Genomic DNA, 18,073 nt, shown 5'->3' with positions numbered 1-18,073 from the left:
CACAAATTGAGTGGGTCAAAACCATAAAATGTATTCCCTCACAGTTCTGGAGGCTCTTTGTGTGGAATGAAGGTATGAGCAGGGCCATGCTCTTTCTGAAGGCATTAGGGAAGGATCCTTCCTTGACTCTTCTTAGCTTCTGATGGTTGCTGGCAATGCTTGGCACTTCTTGGCTAGTAAATGACTAACTTCCATCTCTGCCTCTCTTGTCACATGGCCTACACACGTGTGAGTGTGTGTGTGTGTGTAAGTGTGTATGTCTATCTAAAGTTCTCTCTTTTTCTAGGAACACCAGGAATCAAGTCTGGGCCCACCCTAATCCGGTATGACCTCATCTTAACTTGACTACAACTGCAAAGACCCTATTTCCAGATAAAGTCACATTCATAGGTACCCAGGATTAAGATTTCAACCTCTCCTTTCTGGGGACACAAGTCACTTTATAACTTCATGCTAGGGCAAGAGATCATACTGAGCATGAACCTAATTGGGAGACATTTGCTTGAATCTGTGAGTCCTTCATGGTCTGTCATGAGGGGGCAGTTTGGATTTTGTTCCAAGGAAAATAGGGTGCCCCCGAAGTGCAGCCATATAGCCTGCTTTCCCAGCCTGATGTACATATAGTCAAATCACATCTTTTTAATATTCATTGTAAGTCACTCAAGCATCCATCTTGAAATAGCAAGAACGTTCTTCCCCACAGCAGTCTCTTTTGTAACGGTAAACCCAGCGTCCTAGGGGTTTACTCCATTCAAGGAGTCAAGTAGCCCTGACACTGAGCAAAAATCCCAGCAGCGGTCTGCTGCAGTACCTGTTCTTGGCTGTCCCTCGGGCCGCATGGAGTTCTTCTGTCCCACAGACTGCCTGATCTGAGGCGCTCGGGTTGAAACCCTCGTCCACCATTCGTCCATCTGGGCAGCAGCATCGTCTTGCTCTAGCTTCAGAGAGAAGGAAGGGGAGGTCTCCCTCCCTGCTGTCACTCAGGCCTGGGATCTTTACATGAAGATATGTAGTCCTTTTCCCCCCAGCACGTTGCTCTGCAGGAGAGAGTGGAACGTCGCGTGATGTGAAGCCTCAGCTGTCTACTGAGCCTATAACGTGGGCTCCTCCAAGAAACACAGGCTCAATGGGGCTGAGCCCAGGGCCCTAGCCCTGACTGCCCATTTTCATAGCGTGAACTTCCCCACGGTTGCATAGGGCACGGCAGACACATACATGGGGGACATGGCTTGTGTCCTTTATGTCTACTCAGCGTTAGGTCAATTCAGCCCAAGCAAGATGTGCTAAGTTGTCTTCCCAGGAGGCTCCCATTTCCCTTTGCATTTACGTGCTCTCTTTCCTGCTCGGGACTCCTCAAGGTGTTTATGAGGAGGAGGGGCCTTTGTTATCTATCCTTCCAATAACATATCCTTACACCTTTGCTCCAGGACAGAGGTCCTCAACCTCATCACATCAGCCTTCCCCAGTTTATAACATATTTTATAATTCCTTTTAATGATCTTTTTAAAAAAGTATTTATTTGAGAGAGAGATCACAAGCAGGGGAAGGGGCAGAGGGAGAGGGAGAAGCAGACTCCCTGCTGAGCTGGGAGCCCAACGTGGGACTCAATCCCAGGACTCTGGGATCATGACCTGAGCTGAAGGCAGATGTTTTAACCAACTGAGCCACCCAGGTGCCCCCTTTTTAATGATCTTGAAGTGAACTCCTAAGATTTACCTCATTATGGCTGGTGCTCTGAGTACCTGAAGAAGAAGATACCACCTCATCTCAAAAACGGTGGCTAAGGAGAGGTTAGTGAAATGCCTATTTGCAAAGCTGGAGTAGCATTAAGATACCTCAAGGGATGGTGATGCACTTGGGGCCAGCCCCAACTGGAAGGCCTCTACCTCCCCTACTCTCCGTGGGACAGGGCAGAAAGCAGTAGTGGGACTAGGAAGGGGCTGAGAGTCATGGGTGCAGGAATGGGCCACCCTGACGGAGTAGATGGCACTCACTGCCAACCCAACCCACAACACATAGACAATTAGTAAAAATCACAAATGACTGGAAACTATCACAGTGATTTCTGACTGGCTTGCACCATGGCTTTACCAATGTTTATGCCATACATAGTTTAGTTAGAAAAGAAAAAGCAATATTATTAATTTTCAGTATATATACTGACATATACTAATTTATATTTACTATATAGGATGTCAAGTATTCTGAATATTGTTCCTGGATAATCTGTGACATAAAAGTATAAAGATGTTTGTTACAAAATAACTTACTTCTGGTATTTGACCCTTCTACCACCCACCATTTCCACGGAGAGATCGTACAGATATAATTGAAATGAAAATAGATGTTGATTTCTCTGACTGTATTGGGGGAAGTAGGTCAAGATTTGAGCTCTTATACGTGGTAACTTGCCCATTTTCCAAAATCTGCTTGAAGAACAAGTATGTACTAGCAACATTTTGCCAACCAGATCTGGTTGGATGAGACACCCATGAGTCAGCACAACTTTTATCTGTGTTATTGTTGGTCTATTCTGCCTCCTCCCTTTCTCTCAAAATCCTTACCTCCTCTCTGTGTCCAACAGCTGTGTTTGAAAATATTTGTCTTTTGGAACTTTCAACATAATTGTGGCATTCTAAGTCAACAGGCAAGCCAAGGATACCTAGTAGAAAAGAAATATTAAGACTCTGACCTTAGAAATTGATGGAATCTTCTTAAGGATTATGGTTCTAATAAATCATATTGAAATAGTTTTATTCTTTGTTTCATTCGGTAAATGTTTACTGAGCACCTACTTTGGTTCTCCGCATTCTTCTAGCCACAGAGGATGCCGTGATACATATAAGAGCATTTTCCTGCTCAATGAGTAAACAAATCAATGAAAAAATGATTATGATCAGTGATGAGTAATAGGCGGAAAATAAAACCCTAGGAGGGTGATGGAGAGTTTTTAGGATGGCAATGGGGAAGGGGTTAACTTAAAGTGAGAGGTCATAGAAGACTAAGTCCTAAATGACAGGAAGAAGCCAGGCATGAGAAGATCCTAGGCAACAGAATGCTCACCAGAAGTACCGAGACGACAAGGGTCTTGGTCAAGAACAACTTTGCTGTGTCTCAGGCACAGTAGGTAGGCAGATGCTGTGGGAGCACGGTGAGAAAGTACAGGAAGATGAGGTCAGAGAGGTAGGCGTGGATGTATCATGCCTACCTTAGTGCTTAGCGACTTAAAGCAACAACCATTTACTCTCTAGCACACTTTCTGAGCATCAGGAGCCTGGGAGCAACTTAGGAAGGCGGTTCTGGGTCAGGATGTCTCAGGAGGTTGTATGTCAAGCCATCAGCAGGGACTGCAGTCATCTGAGGATGGGCAATGCACTTCCAAGATGGTACCCTCACGTGGCTGTTGGCAATGAGCCTCGGTTCCTTGTCATGTCCGCTTCTCTGTAGGGCTGTTTAAGTATCTTCATGTTAGATCAGCTAACTTCCCCCAGAGAGAGCAATCCAAGGGAGAATAAGACGGAAACAGCAATGTCCTTTATGATCTATCATCTAAGGCCACACCTCTGATGACAGGGACGGATTGGAGACCCAGCTAGGATGAGAAAGCAATCAGAGTGGAAGAGGGAAGCCGAGTGGGAGCCAGCCACGGAATCTGAGAGGCCGTGTCCGTGAAGTCGGGGAGAGCCGGGAAGTGTGGCATCATGAGGAGAGGAGCGGGAGGACTGGAGAGTGAATGGTGAATCTGGGGACAGGAGGCCGCTGCTGGCCTCGATGAGAGCAGTGGAGTGTGGGACAGAAGTCTGACCACAGTGGGTTGAGGAGGAAATGGGAAGTGAGAAGTAGGGAGAGCAGCTACCGACCACCCTTTTGGGAAGTTCTGCTCCAAGAAAAGGCAGATGTGTGGGACAGTAGACTTTACCTGAGAACTAAAAAAGAAAGGGAACGTGAAATGGGTTGGGCTCGGCTTCATCTGAGATGGTGGGAAGTCGGCTGAGAGCAGAGAGCATGTGTACTACAGTGGCAAGTTTCCTGAACGCGCAGGTTGTTGGCACCGGGAAGGCCCCATTGCTCTGGAAAACGCGCCATCTAGTGCTCAGCCACGGCATCAGAGCCAGACTGACTTCTTGGAGTAGGTTGGGGCTCTTCGGTTCAGAGCAATCTGTTGGCTGGAACAGAGAAATTACATTTTCTTAAAAATCTTAATTCTATGTTGGAGAATGGCCAAAAGAGAAACTAGAAATTTCTGACAGGCCGAGTGGGAAAGTTTTCCATGCTTCCCCTCAACACCTTCCAGTTCATTCTTCTTTTTATTTCTTCCTCCTTCATCTCATTATCTTTGTCCATAAGTCCCCTATTCCGCTTCCTTTCCCAGTGTCCCTTTCTGTGATACAGATCGGAGAGATTCTCCCACAAGCCAAGGAGCACCATGGACCTCCAGCAGCCAGCCCCAGTTAGGGGACAGGCATGGCACAGATTATCCCTCACAGCCCTCGCGATGAACCACCGTTGTCAACACCTTGATCTCAGACTCCTGGCCTCCAGACGTGTGAGGCAATCAGCTTCTGTTGTGTGACCACCCAGTGTGTGGCCATTTGTTGCCGTGGCCACAGGAAACGAATACGGCTACTTTGCGATAAACAAGAAGGAAAACACATAACAACACAGACTAGTCTCAAAACAATGATGCTGAGTGGGAGAAACCAGACAAAACAGAGCACTTATTGTATGCTTTTATTTACATGAATTTCTAGAAAACGCAGACAGATTTTGCAGGACAAAAAGCAGACCGGTGTGCTATGGGGAGGGACAGGAGCAGGGGATTGCGACGGGGGCATCAGATATACTGTGTTCACTCTACCAATTGTGGTGATGCTTTCACAGGGGTATACATATGTCCAAACTTATCCAATTGTATACTTAAATGATGTGTACTTAATTACAAATCAGTTATGCCCCCAAATATGGTAATAATACTAATGGAGGCAAATAAAGCCTCACAAATCTGTTCTGTAGAGAGTCATTTTGGACAATTCGTCCGCTTGCCATGCTGCCTTGCCTGCCTCCCTCGCCTCTGGAACATCGCCTTCTGATTACAAAACGACTTAGGTCTCTCCTGTCCTAACTCCCTTAGCCACCTCCATCTCCACCCCTCAAAAACAAACAAACAAACAAGAAATAAAACAAACAAAAAACCAACAAATGCTGCAAAACTAATCAAAACAGTCCTTTTTTATCCCTGGCTGGTTTTCCTGTTGGCTATTTCCTTCCCTCTTTCCTGTCACTTCCAACGCTCCAGGGGTCTGCATTCTGACTACACTTCCTCTTGCCAAAGGCCAAAGTCTTGAATTTTTGTTTCGTAACCAATGAACTAACCACCATCTTAGTCCTATTGCTTCAAAGATCTCTTCACAGTTCCATCTTCTTTGATCTCTTTACTGTAAACCCAAGCCCACCCTCCCTTTCCATCAGCAACTTTTTGCCAGAGCCCCCTGCCCTCCACTAAACTCTAGTGCTCACACAATGCTGGGGCTCCCTTTGCTTAGTTTAGTGATTTATACGCCTTTCTTGCCAACATGCTGTCACACTCATTGCACCCAATCTTGCTTCATTTCCAAAGGACAGAAATTTCACAAAATGAATGACAAGTTACCAGTGACAGCCCTCCCTCCTCCAGAGCTCAGGCTTGTGAAGGATGCTTCACAAGAGCCTGTTCCAGAGTCTGACATTGGGCATTGAATGCAGCATTTGACAGGGCAAGTTGGATATGCCTCAAGAATGACATGACAACTGTCCCACGCTCCCTAAGCTCCTTTCCTTCTTATCTTGGAATGTTCTCTCCACCACCATCAGCCAGTGTAGCTGTGCCTTTTCCATCATGGCACCTTCACTGATGAACTCAACAAATACTGGCCATTCCCACAAGCGCTCTGGATATGAATGTTTCTTTCCATTCTCTTCCCATGTCCTCAGGTTATAGATGCCTCACCCTAGCACTGGGGAAGGTGTGCAAGGTAGTTGTAGTGGAGAAATGTCTCCTACTCAGTAGGAAGGTGGCTATTAAGCATTGTTGGTGAAGGCTGGGCCCCACGCATAGACACGGGGAAGCACGGAAGCTGATTAAAATTCCTTTTTTTTTTTATTAATAATGATTTTTTATTATATTATGTTAGTCACCATACAGTACATCCCCGGTTTTCGATGTAAAGGCTCGATGATTCATTAGTTGTGTATAACACCCAGTGCACCATGCAATATGTGCCCTCCTTACTACCCATCACCGGTCTATCCCATTCCCCCACCCCCCTCCCCTCTGTAGCCCTCAGTTTGTTTCTCATAGTCCATAGTCTCTCATGTTTCATTCCCCCTTCTGATTACCCCCCTTTCTTTATCCCTTTCTTCCCCTACTGATCATTCTAGTTCTTATGTTCCATAGATGAGAGAAATCATATGATAGTTGTCTTTCTCTGCTTGACTTATTTCACTAAGCATTATCTCCTCCAGTGCCGTCCATGTTGTAGCAAATGTTGAGAACTCATTCTTTCTGATTGCTGAGTAATATTCCATTGTATATATGGACCACAACTTCTTAATCCAGTCATCTGTTGAAGGGCATCTCGGCTCCTTCCACGATTTAGCTATTGTGGACATTGCTGCTATGAACATTGGGGTACATATGGCCCTTCTCTTCACTACGTCTGTATCTTTGGGGTAAACACCCAGTAGTGCAATGGCTGGATCATAGGGTAGCTCCATTTTTAACTTTTTAAGGGACCTCCACACTGTTTTCCAGAGTGGCTGTACCAACTTGCATTCCCACCAACAATGTAGGAGGGATCCCCTTTCTCCACATCCTCTCCAACAATTGTTGTTTCTTGCCTTGTCTATTTTTGCCATTCTAACTGGCGTAAGGTGGTATCTCAGTGTGGTTTTGATTTGAATTTCCTTGATGGCTAATGATTTTGAACATTTTTTCATGTGTCTGTTAGCCATTTGTATGTCTTCATTGGAAAAGTGTCTGTTCATATCTTCTGCCCATTTTTTGATTTGTTTATTTGTTTCTCGTGTATTGAGTTTGAGAAGTTCTTTGTAGATCTTGGATACCAGTCCTTTATCTGTAGTGTCATTTGCAAATATATTCTCCCATTCCGTGGGCTGCCTCTTAGTTTTTCTGACTGTTTCCTTGGCTGTGCAGAAACTTTTAATCTTGATGAAGTCCCATAAATTCATTTTATCTTTTGTTTCTCTTGCCTTTGGGGATGTGTCATGAAAAAGGTTGCTTTGGCCGATGTCGTAGAGGTTGCTGCCTATGTTCTCCTCTAGAATTTTGATGGATTCCTGTCTCACATCGAGGTCTTTCATCCATTTGGAGTTTATTTTTGTGTATGGTGTGAGATAGTGGTCAAGTTTCATTCTCTTGCATGTAGCTGTCCAATTTTCCCAGCACCATTTATTGAAGAGACTGTCTTTTTCCCACCGGATGTTTTTTCCTGCTTTATCAAATATTAGTTGCCCAAAGAGCCGAGGGTCCATTTCTGGGCTCTCTATTCTGTTCCATTGGTCTATGTGTCTGTTTTTGTGCCAGTACCATGCTGTCTTTGTGATCACAGCTTTGTAGTACAGCTCGAAATCCGGCATTGTGATGCCCCCAGCTTTGTTTTTCCTTTTCAACAGTTCCTTGGAGATTCGGGGCCTTTTCTGTTTCCATACAAATTTAAGGACTGTTTGTTCCAGTTCTTTGAAAAATGTCCTTGGTATTTTGATCGGGATAGCATTGAAAGTGTAGATTGCTCTGGGTAGCATGGACATTTTAACTATGTTAATTCTTCCGATTCATGAGCATGGAATATCTTTCCATCTTTTTATGTCTTCCTCAATGTCTTTCAAGAGTGATTTATAGTTTCTAGAATATAGGTCCTTTACGTCTCTGGTTAAGTTAATTCCAAGGTAACGTATGGTTTTTGGTGCTATTGTAAATGGGATGGATTCCCTAATTTCTCTTTCTTCGGTCTCGTTATTCGTGTATAGAAATGCAACTGATTTCTGAGCATTTATTTTGTATCCTGCCACGTTACTGAATTGCTCTATAACTTCTAATAGTTTGGGAGTGGCTTCTTTTGGGTTTTCCATATAGAGTATCATGTCATCTGCAAAGAGAGACATTTTGACTTCTTCTTTGCCAATTTGAATACCTTTGATCCCTTTTTGTCGTCTGATTGCTGTTGCAAGGACTTCTAGTACTATGTTGAATAATAGTGGCGAGAGTGGGCATCCTTGTCGTGTTCCTGATCTTAAGGGAAAGGCTTCCAGCTTTTCCCCATTGAGAATAATATTTGCAGTAGGCTTTTCATAGATGGCTTTTATGAGATTGAGAAATGTACCTTCTATTCCTACACTCTGAAGGGTTTTAATCAGGAAAGGATGCTGTATTTTGTCAAATGCTTTTTCGGCATCGATTGAGAGGATCATATGGTTCCTGAGTCTTTTCTTGTTGATATGATGTATCACGCTGATTGATTTGCGAATATTGAACCACGCTTGCATCCCAGGTATGAATCCCACTTGATCGTGATGGATAATCCTTTTAATGTACTGTTGGATTCTATTAGCAAGTATCTTGTTGAGGATTTTGGCGTCCATATTCATTAGGGAAATCGGTCTGTAATTCTCCTTTTTGAGGGGGTCTTTGCCTGGTTTGGGGATCAAGGTAATATTGGCCTCATAGAATGAGTTTGGTAGCTTTCCTTCTGTTTCTATTTTTTGAAATAGCTTTAGGAGAATAGGTATTATTTCTTCTTTGAATGTTTGGTAGAATTCCCCAGGAAAACCGTCCGGGCCTGGAGTTTTGTTATTTGGAAGGTTGTTTATCACTGACTCAATTTCTTCATAATTAATTGGCCTGTTTAAGGAATCAATTTCTTCCGGTTTCAATCTTGGTAGTTTATAGGTTTCCAGGAAGGATTCCATCTCTTCCAGATTGCTTAGTTTATTGGCATATAGCTGTTGATAAAAATTTCTAATAATCCTTCCAATTTCAATGGTGTTCGTCGTGACCTCTCCTTTTTCATTCATAATTTTAATAATCTGGGTCCTTTCTCTTTTCTTTTGGATAAGTCTTGCCAGTGGTCTGTCAATTTTATTGATTCTCTCAAAGAACCAGCTTCTAGTCCTGTTGATCTGCTCTACTGTACTTCTGGTTTCTGCTTGATTGATTTCAGCTCTAATTTTGGTCAACTGCTTCCTCGTGCGTGGATTAGGCCTGTCCCTCTGTTGCTGTTCCAGCTTCTTGAGGTGAGAATATAAAAACTGCATTTTAGATTTTTCTATTCTTTTGAGTGAGGCTTGGATGGCTATGTATTTCCCCCTTAGGACTGCCTTTGCAGTATCCCATAGGTTTTGGACTGTTGTATTTTCATTCTCATTGGTCTCCATAAATTGTTTAATTTGATTTTTGATTTCCTGGTTTATCGAGTCATTCCTGAGCAGGATGGTTCTTAGTCTCCAAGTGTTTGAGTTTCTTCCAAATTTTTCCTTGTGGTTGAGTTCCAATTTCAGAGCGTTGTGGTCTGAGAATATGCAGGGGATAATTTCAATCTTTTGGTATCGGTTGAGACCTGTTTTGTGTCCCAGAACATGGTCTATTCTTGAGAATGTTCCATGGGCATTAGAATAGAATGAGTATTCTTTGGTTCTGGGGTGTAGTGTTCTATATATATCTATGAGGTCCAACTCGTCGAGTATGGCATTCAAAGCCTTTGATTCTTTGCTTAGTTTTTGCCAGGGTGTTCTGTCTATTTCTGAGAGTGGAGTGTTGAGGTCCCCTACTATTAATGTATTTTTATTTATATGTCTCTTTATTCTGGTTAAGAGTTGGCTTGTGTATCTTGCTGCTCCCCTGTTGGGGGCATATATATTTATAATTGTCATATCCACTTGTTGAATACTTCCCTTAAGAATAATATAGTGCCCTTCTGCATCTCTAACTATAGTCTGTAGTTTAAAATCCAATTTATCTGATATGAGAATTGCTACCCCAGCTTTCTTTTGAGGTCCATTTGCGTGAAAGATGGTACTCCATCCCCTTACTCTCAGTCTGAATGCATCTTTGGGTTCGAAATGAGTCTCTTGTAGACAGCAAATGGATGGGTCATTTCTTTTTATCCAATCTGCAACCCTGTGGCGTTTTATGGGATGGTTCAAACCATTTACATTAAGACTGATTACTGAGAGATATGATTTTAATGTTGCCATGTTGCCAGTAAAGTCTTTGTTTGTATTGGCTGTGACTTTCTGTTCTGTATCACTCTTGGGGCCTTTTTACTTTTATAGAACCCCCCGTAATATCTCCTGTAGGGCTGGTTTCGTGGTTACAAAATTGGTTAGTGACTGGCGATTCTGAAATGTCTTTATTTCTCCATCAATTCTGAATGACAGCCTTGCTGGATAAAGGATCCTTGGCTGCATGTTTTTCTCTGAAAGAGCTTTAAATATGCTCCCCCAACCCTTTCTCTCATTCCAGGTCTGTGTAGACAGGTCTGACGTAATTCTGATGCTTTTGCCTTGGTACGTGAGAAATTTCTTTGCCCTGGCCGCTTTCAATACTGTATCCTTGCATCTAATATTTGCGAATTGCACTATGACGTGACGTGGCGTAGGTTTGTCGTGGTTGAGCTTGGGAGGGGTCCTCTCTGCCTCTTGGACACGAATGTTTGTTTCCCTTGCTAGATTAGGGAAGTTTTCAGCTACAATTTGTTCAAATATCTCTTCTAGACCTCTGTTTTTCTCCACCCCCTCGGGGATGCCGATGATTCTAACATTGGATCGTTTCATTGAGTCAGTAATCTCCCGTAACCTACATTCGTGGGCGTGGATTTTTTTAAGACCATCTTCTATTTTCATTTTTTCCTCTATTAACCCATCCTCCAATTCACTAACCCGTTCCTCTGCTTCTGCGACCCTGGCCGTCAGAGCCTCTAGTTTTGCCTGCATTTGGCTCATAGAATTTTTAATTTCTGTCAGATTCGCTCTCATTTCTGTCCTTAGGGATTCTATATTCTCAGTAACCTTTTCGTTAATAGTTTTTTCAATTCTACTCATCATTTTGACCATCGTTACTCTGAATTCCATTTCTGATAATTTGGTTACATCCATATCCATTATTTCTGTGGCAGAGGCCACAGAATCACTGTCTTTTCTTTGCTGGGGGGGGCTTCTCCTTCTTGTCATTCTGATGAAGAGAGGTTGCGGGGTTTCCAGAGCCCAAATTATTGACTGGGTCCCAGGCCGTGCCCCTTGTTTTATAGGGATCTTAGGGATGTGGGCTTCTTCTTTAAAGATTTTATTTATTTATTTATGTGGCAGCCAACCAGCGAGAGAGGGAACAGAAGCAGGGGAGTGGGAGAGGAAGAAGCAGGCTCCCAGCGGAGGAGCCCGATGAGGGACTCCTTTCCGGAACGCCGGGATCACGCCCTAAGCCGAAGGCAGGCGCTCAATGACTGCGCCACCCAGGCGCCCGGGTTGTGGGCTTCTTGATTTTTCAGCCTGCCTTCTGTGTTCTGGGGGAGGGGCCTGCCGCGCCAATACTCAGGCAACCCTGTTTGGGTAGAGTCTCCGTGTCCCCTGCGAGGGAGGATGGGGATGGGCACTCTCTGAGCCGGTATTTCCAGGCTTTTGTTCTCTGGCGGCTTTCCCTGGCGGTTTGCTGTGCCTCTTCTGAGAGTCAGAGCAGCAGCGGCCAAATTTCAGCCTCTGTCACGGAACAGAAGGATTGCGGCCCGTTCTCTACTAATGTTCTGGCCACTTTAACTCTGTTTCTGTTGGTGCTGCTCAACCCTGCAGCGTCCCGGGATGCGCACCAACTCGGCGACCCAGCCCTCACTTCCAGGGCCGTGCCGTCTCTGTCCTTTGTGTTTCTAATGCCGCCAGCCACCGGCCGCCCGCGCCTCCCGGGTCTCCGGTCTCAGTCTATGCCCGGTGAGCACACCTCGATTCCGGAGTTTCGGGAGAAGCCTGGTGGCGCGCGCACCCGGTTCAGGGTCTCAGTCTGCTGTTTCGCGGTGCCGACCGCGAGTCCCGCCTCCCGTGCGGTGGCCCGCCAGCCGCCAGCCGCCCGCGGTTCGGGAGTTCCCGGTCTCAGTCTGATCCCGTGAGCACACCGATTCCGGTGTTCCGGGAGATGCCTGGTGGCGCGCGCTTCACGGCTCACCGGTCTCAGTCCGCTCTCTCGCAGGTGCCCTCTGTGAGTCCGCCCGCTCCCCCGTGCAGGTGGCTGCCGCTTCCCGGCGCCCGAACGCGGCGGCTCCCTCCCCTTCCGTTTATCTTCCGATATCCGTGCACGGTTTACAGCTCCCCTCTTGGTACCTCAATACTCAGCGCTGGAGATGTTCATTTGTAGAGATCCAGATGCATCATCCTGCGTCTCAGGCTGATTCCGTGGTTATATAGGCTGGTCTGGTACCTATCCAGCTCGACTCAGGGGACCGGCTGAAAAAGGGGTCCCCTACTCCTCCGCCATCTTAACTCCTCTCTCCTCCGCCATCTTAACTCCTCTCTGATTAAAATTCTTTTGTGATACCATCCTGACCTTGTTGTTCTATCTCAAGACCTACCCATACTTTTTCTGAGGTTGCCCTAAATACTGATTGTTCCAGTGTTATTGTGAGAAAATGAGGAAGGAAGAAGCAAGTATCAAAACTTGGCAGCCATCTTACCCTCCAGACATCTATTCTTCCTATTTTAGATGAATAATGGCAGGGGTCTGGAGAGGTTGGAGTTTGTCTAGGGTCACAGGGCTAGTCAATGGTAGGATCAGCCTAGAGGCCAGATCTCCCGACACAGGCCAAAGCCTCTCCCAGTTATTCATTGACTCAGAAATTATCTTTTGAATCCTAATATGAGATGTTGCAAGGGTGCAGAGACATGGGGATGAGCAAAATGGACAAAGGCCTTTGACCTCAAGGGATTTACATTAGTGAGAGGAGATAGACCATAAACAAACAAACAAATATCACAATTATAGCCTGTGATAGGGATATGAAGAAAATTAAACAGGGACTACAGTAGAGAGTACCTGGGGGGCAGGTAAGGGGAGATCTCTACTTTATAGTTTTCCAGCATTATGGAAGTATAAAATTGACAAATAAAATTGTAAGATATTTAAAGTATACAACGTGATGTGTGATATTCATAAACACTGGGAGAGGATTTCCCCCATTGAGTTAGTCGACATATCCATCACCTCACATATTTACCTTTGTTTGTGAGAACATTTAAGTTCTACTTTCTTAGCAAGTTTCAGTTATGCAATAGTGCTATCAACTATAGTCACCGTGTTATACATTGGATCCTCAGACCTTTACACTTACATGTAAAACCTTGTACCCCTTTACCAACAAGGGCTCTACTTTAGTTGGATGGTAAGGGAAGCCAACTCTGGGGAAATGACCTTTAAGATGAGACATTTAAAGTGAGAAGAAACGGGCAGGCAAGGAGATGGGCAAGGGGGCTCCAGACCGAGGGACACCTGGTGGCTCAGCCGGTTAAGCATCTGACTCTTGACTACAGCTCAGGTCATGATCTCAGGGTCATGGGATGGAGCCTCAGGGTGTCTTTCTCCCCCTCTGCCCCTCCTCCCCACTTGTCCTCTCCCTCTCTCTCTAAAAAAAAAAATAAATAAATAAATAAAATAAGGGTTCCAGATCGAGGATCCAGCAACCTCCAAGTCTTCAAGTGGGGAAGTGCGCAGTGTCTTGTGTACCCCAAGCCAGAGGAGGTTGGGCTGGAAAGTGGGGAATGGCAGTGTGGCCTGAGATGGGGCGGCAGATGGCAGATGACACGCTCGTACCAGTCCTGTCAAGGAATTTGGATTTTATCCTAGATGAAACGGAAATCCAATGTCTGGCTTTTTTCCATAAGATTTTGCCCAGACGAGACAGTATTTTGGGAGGAATAACTTCACATTATAGATATTTGAAAACATAACTTGAACTATAGAAGACAATCTCATCTTTTGCACCCAAAAAAGGATGACAAGAAAACTGCAAACCAGTCACATTGTGTGGATTTTCCAAACTAAATGAAACTACCTTTCTGGAGGCTAGTGGATAAGTATGTTGGTATGATTTGTAAAACTTGTACGAAAAAATTGAATTACGATGAAATAATGTAAAAAGGACAGGGCCACCTAACAACTTTCATTGAGACTACTGTTTGCTGGGAGCAACTCACGGAGAAGGGAAGCGTGAATCAAAACATTTTAACAGAATTGTTTAAATATATCAGAGAGCTTCCTGCTTAAAAACCTACTAAATCATTTAAGAACCAAAAGGAGCCCTGTAATAGTAGGAATAATGGCTTCTTAGATTGTTTTATAAATTAATACTTTTATGCTAAGCTTTCTTGAAACGAAGCTTCTGGCACACAATTGTGTTTGTGTTTGCACACTCACACATACACTCCACACACATACACATACTCGAGGAAAACACGTCCTGAATGCTGCTGGGCTGACTTGTACCTAATTGCGAAGTTCCGTGTTTTAAGGTTGTTCGACAATTGAAAAACATGAGATGAATATATAATGGGTCATTGGGATTTCTTGAAGAAATCATTGATTTTGTTTAAATGTTTTCCGATATAGTTTAAATAAATTAACTTGTTTGCTTATCTGGCTATCCACTGGTTATTTTACAAAGCCTCCTTTTCCACCATTCATAATAATTTTGTTCCTAAACAAGCAATCCTCTGGCCACAACACGGAACCACAGACTTTTCCAGAGCAGACCAATGTGTGCCAGGACAATATCTTTATGGGAGCAAAACTAACTTTACTTTATGGCATCAGCAGGACAGAAAGATTTTCCAGAGACCAGAAAATATGCATTCAATACCGAAGGACACATAAAAATTCACTGTGCACGAGGCTTCTAGCTTGACTTCTGCAGAGGGGAACATCCTTACTCTTTCTCATAGATTATCCAGGAATCAGTGTTACTGAAAATCCGGTTTCAGTAGACAAAGCAGAATGGGGCATGATGCCAACATAATTGGAGATAAAACTCCAGAACGCTAAGCGGAGGATCAGGAAGAAGACGTGTAGTTACTGGTCTGTTTAATTCCTTTTATTATTACATCCTTGAAAGAATGGATTATTACCTTTGATTTTTTTTTTTTAATTTCAGATACCCACTTGAACGTTGTGAAATTATCTACTTACCAGGTGTACCTGCCTAATGGAGTGCTTCGAGCTAGAGTGGAATAAATGCACAATAATTGCTTCTAATCCCTTTTTATTGTCTGCAAATAGGTGGGGGAGCACTGTAATCGGTGCTCTTAGAGTCTATTATTGAGCCTTCTTATGATTTCCCTTGTCCTCCATAAAAAACAGATTTGGAAGTAGTTACAAAAGGAAAGACAGCTGGAAAAAGTTGGTGGAAGATGATATTTTGCTTGGAAATCTATTTGGGGTCATTTGTAGGAGGAAGTTCAGTACTTTCTCTTGAGCAAACAAGTTCAGTTGTTAAAACCCAGCAATTCTGCTACAGTGTGTTTACTATATACACACAATACATCCAATTTCTGGTTATAATAAAGTTATAGCTTTAATGAAAGCCCAAATTACAATTCGAATGGTTTAAAATGAATGAGTCATATTGATTTAGTTATATTTGTTACTCTCTCACCTCAAATCAATACGTACAATTGAAAGGAGTGGACTGGGGACTTACCATTATACACTACATATCTGAGGGCTCTCCCAGTCACCACCCGGGCCCTTCTCTGATTTCTTTTTTCTCTAAGGTGTGGTTTTCTCTATTAAGGCTCAGATAAGCTGCCCCCCAAGTCAAGTACTCATGAATGTCACAGTCCCTAACTGGGGGACAGGCAGGCACGTGAGTTGGGGACAGAGGCCTTCCACATCCCCCAAAAGTGGGGTAGGGGAGGGAATAGGATAATAGGAGAGCCCTGTGCTGGTCTAGTCAACTGATGGGGAGTGGGGGTGACTCAAGAAACCCCAGGTCCAGAATGCTGGAGATGCCCCCACTTGAGGGAAAGCAAGGCTCTGCTTGCCCAAGTAGGGTCCAGGGAAATCAGAGGGGACAAGAGCTTGTGTCCCAGGCTGGTGGGTCTCCAGAGAACCACCCCCAAGAGTGAGTGCTTATGGTGGGGAGGGTCTGGACAGGGCCCTCTTGGCAGTCTTGCTGGGAGTCGGGCACAGGCCTTGTGGGTGGCAGGTGAAGTTCAGGTTCTCCCCAGCTCAGGCCCCCACCTATGCTTGTCAGAGCCTCCCCAGCACAGGCCCCAGGCTGCTCACTGGCCTCCATTCTGTGGGAACCAGCCCAGAGCTGATGGAACCAGAGACCAGAGGTCTCTAGCCCCAGGTCCTCGCAGGGGCCTCCCCAGGCTCTGGGAACTCAACCCCTCTCAGCCAGCTCCCCAAGACAGCATGAGAATCAGAAGCCCAGGGTCCCGTGGGAGACACCTGCTTTCTTCCCCATCTGCCCCACATCTTCTGTGGGCAAGACCAGATGGGAAGGTGGGTCAGCTCACAAGATCCCTGGGCCTCGGACTTTTCAGAGGGAACTTTTCAGAGTGGATACAGCAGGGTGGAGACCCAAGTGAGCGGGTTCACAAATTCAAGAGCGCACATTTTTTTCTTATATTTCTCTGAGTTTAATTTCTGTTTTGAGCCTCATTCCACCAGGGGTACAAACTAAATCTAGGCTGAGCATTCATCCCACACATTCATCCCTGAAGCTGGAAGGAACACTGTTCAAATCTCCCTGTGATTCAGAAGCCACTCCAGGGCCTTTAAAGCTTCAGTCCAGTATGAATAACATCAGCTTTTGCTGAACAATTAAAAATGTTTTTATGATGGGAAATTTCATACATTTATGAAAATGGGTGGATAGTCTAAGCAGCTTTTGTACCCATCACCCAGCTGCAGCAATTAGCAACAAAAGGTCTCTCGTGTTATACTTAGACTCCCACCCATTCCCTCTCACAACTGGGTTAATTGGAAGCAAATCCCAAGATCATACTATTTCATCCATAAATCCTTTGACACGAGTCTCCGAAAGATACGGATTTTTTTTCTTTTTTTTTTTTTTTGGCTGAGAATAACATCCATTTATTATTTCCTAGTTTCTGTAGGTCAGGAATCCAGCTTTAGGTTAATTGGATCCCCCGTTCAGCGTCTCTCAAGATAAGGATTCCTTCTGAAAAACATTCCATAATACCACCATAAATCCTAAAAAATTAGCAGTAATTCCCTTGTTTTTAAATGTTCTTGGTTCAAATTCTCTAATCGTATCATCTATTTTTAAAATAATTGTTCTATGAAGATCAGAATCCAAAAATATTTTCTGTACATTGCATCTGCTTAAAGAATTTCTTGAATCTCTCGAACCTGTAGATTCCCTCTGCCTCTGTGATTTTCATGCAATTTTAAAAACTTCTTATCACCACAGTATAAGAGGAGAAAGTCCTTTGGGAACGTGTTAGTCATTTGACCCGCAGAACAGTGCTTCTCAAACTTCAATGTGCATGTAAATCCTTGGGGATCTTAAAATGTAGATTCCAGAGCGTCTGGGGTGGAGCTTGAGAGGCCTGCATTTCTAACAACTTCCCAGGTGATCCGTGTGTTGCCAGCCTGGGGACCACTCTCTGAATGGCAAGCCTGTTGAGTTGCACATCATAGATTTTTGCCGATTTTGCTAATTGCATCCCTGAAGTGTTCATCTGTTTCCTGCATTTCCCATACGTCGGTATCTTGAGGCTTGATGGAATTCCTGCTGCATCACATTGGCAGGACGGTCATGTCTGGTTCCCCCACTTTCAGTGATGTTAGGTGTGTAGAGTGGTCAGCTTGACCTTTCCATTCTAGAGATCTCTATTCGTAGTTCTAGCAGCTATTGATAAAACCATTGTCCAGATCAGTGGTTCTTAAGGCTGATTGCATGTTAGAATCACCGGGAAAGATTCTAAAAACACTGGTGCCAGTCCTTTCCCAAATCAACCCAGGCAGGGGGGCAGGGAGAGAGGACATGTGTGTGTGTGTGTGTGTGTGTGTGTGTGT

Source organism: Ursus maritimus, unplaced genomic scaffold (assembly GCF_017311325.1).
Source record: "Ursus maritimus isolate PB19 unplaced genomic scaffold, ASM1731132v1 scaffold_29, whole genome shotgun sequence".
Classification (NCBI taxonomy): domain Eukaryota; kingdom Metazoa; phylum Chordata; class Mammalia; order Carnivora; family Ursidae; genus Ursus; species Ursus maritimus.
Note: the sequence above shows the minus strand (reverse complement) of the source record.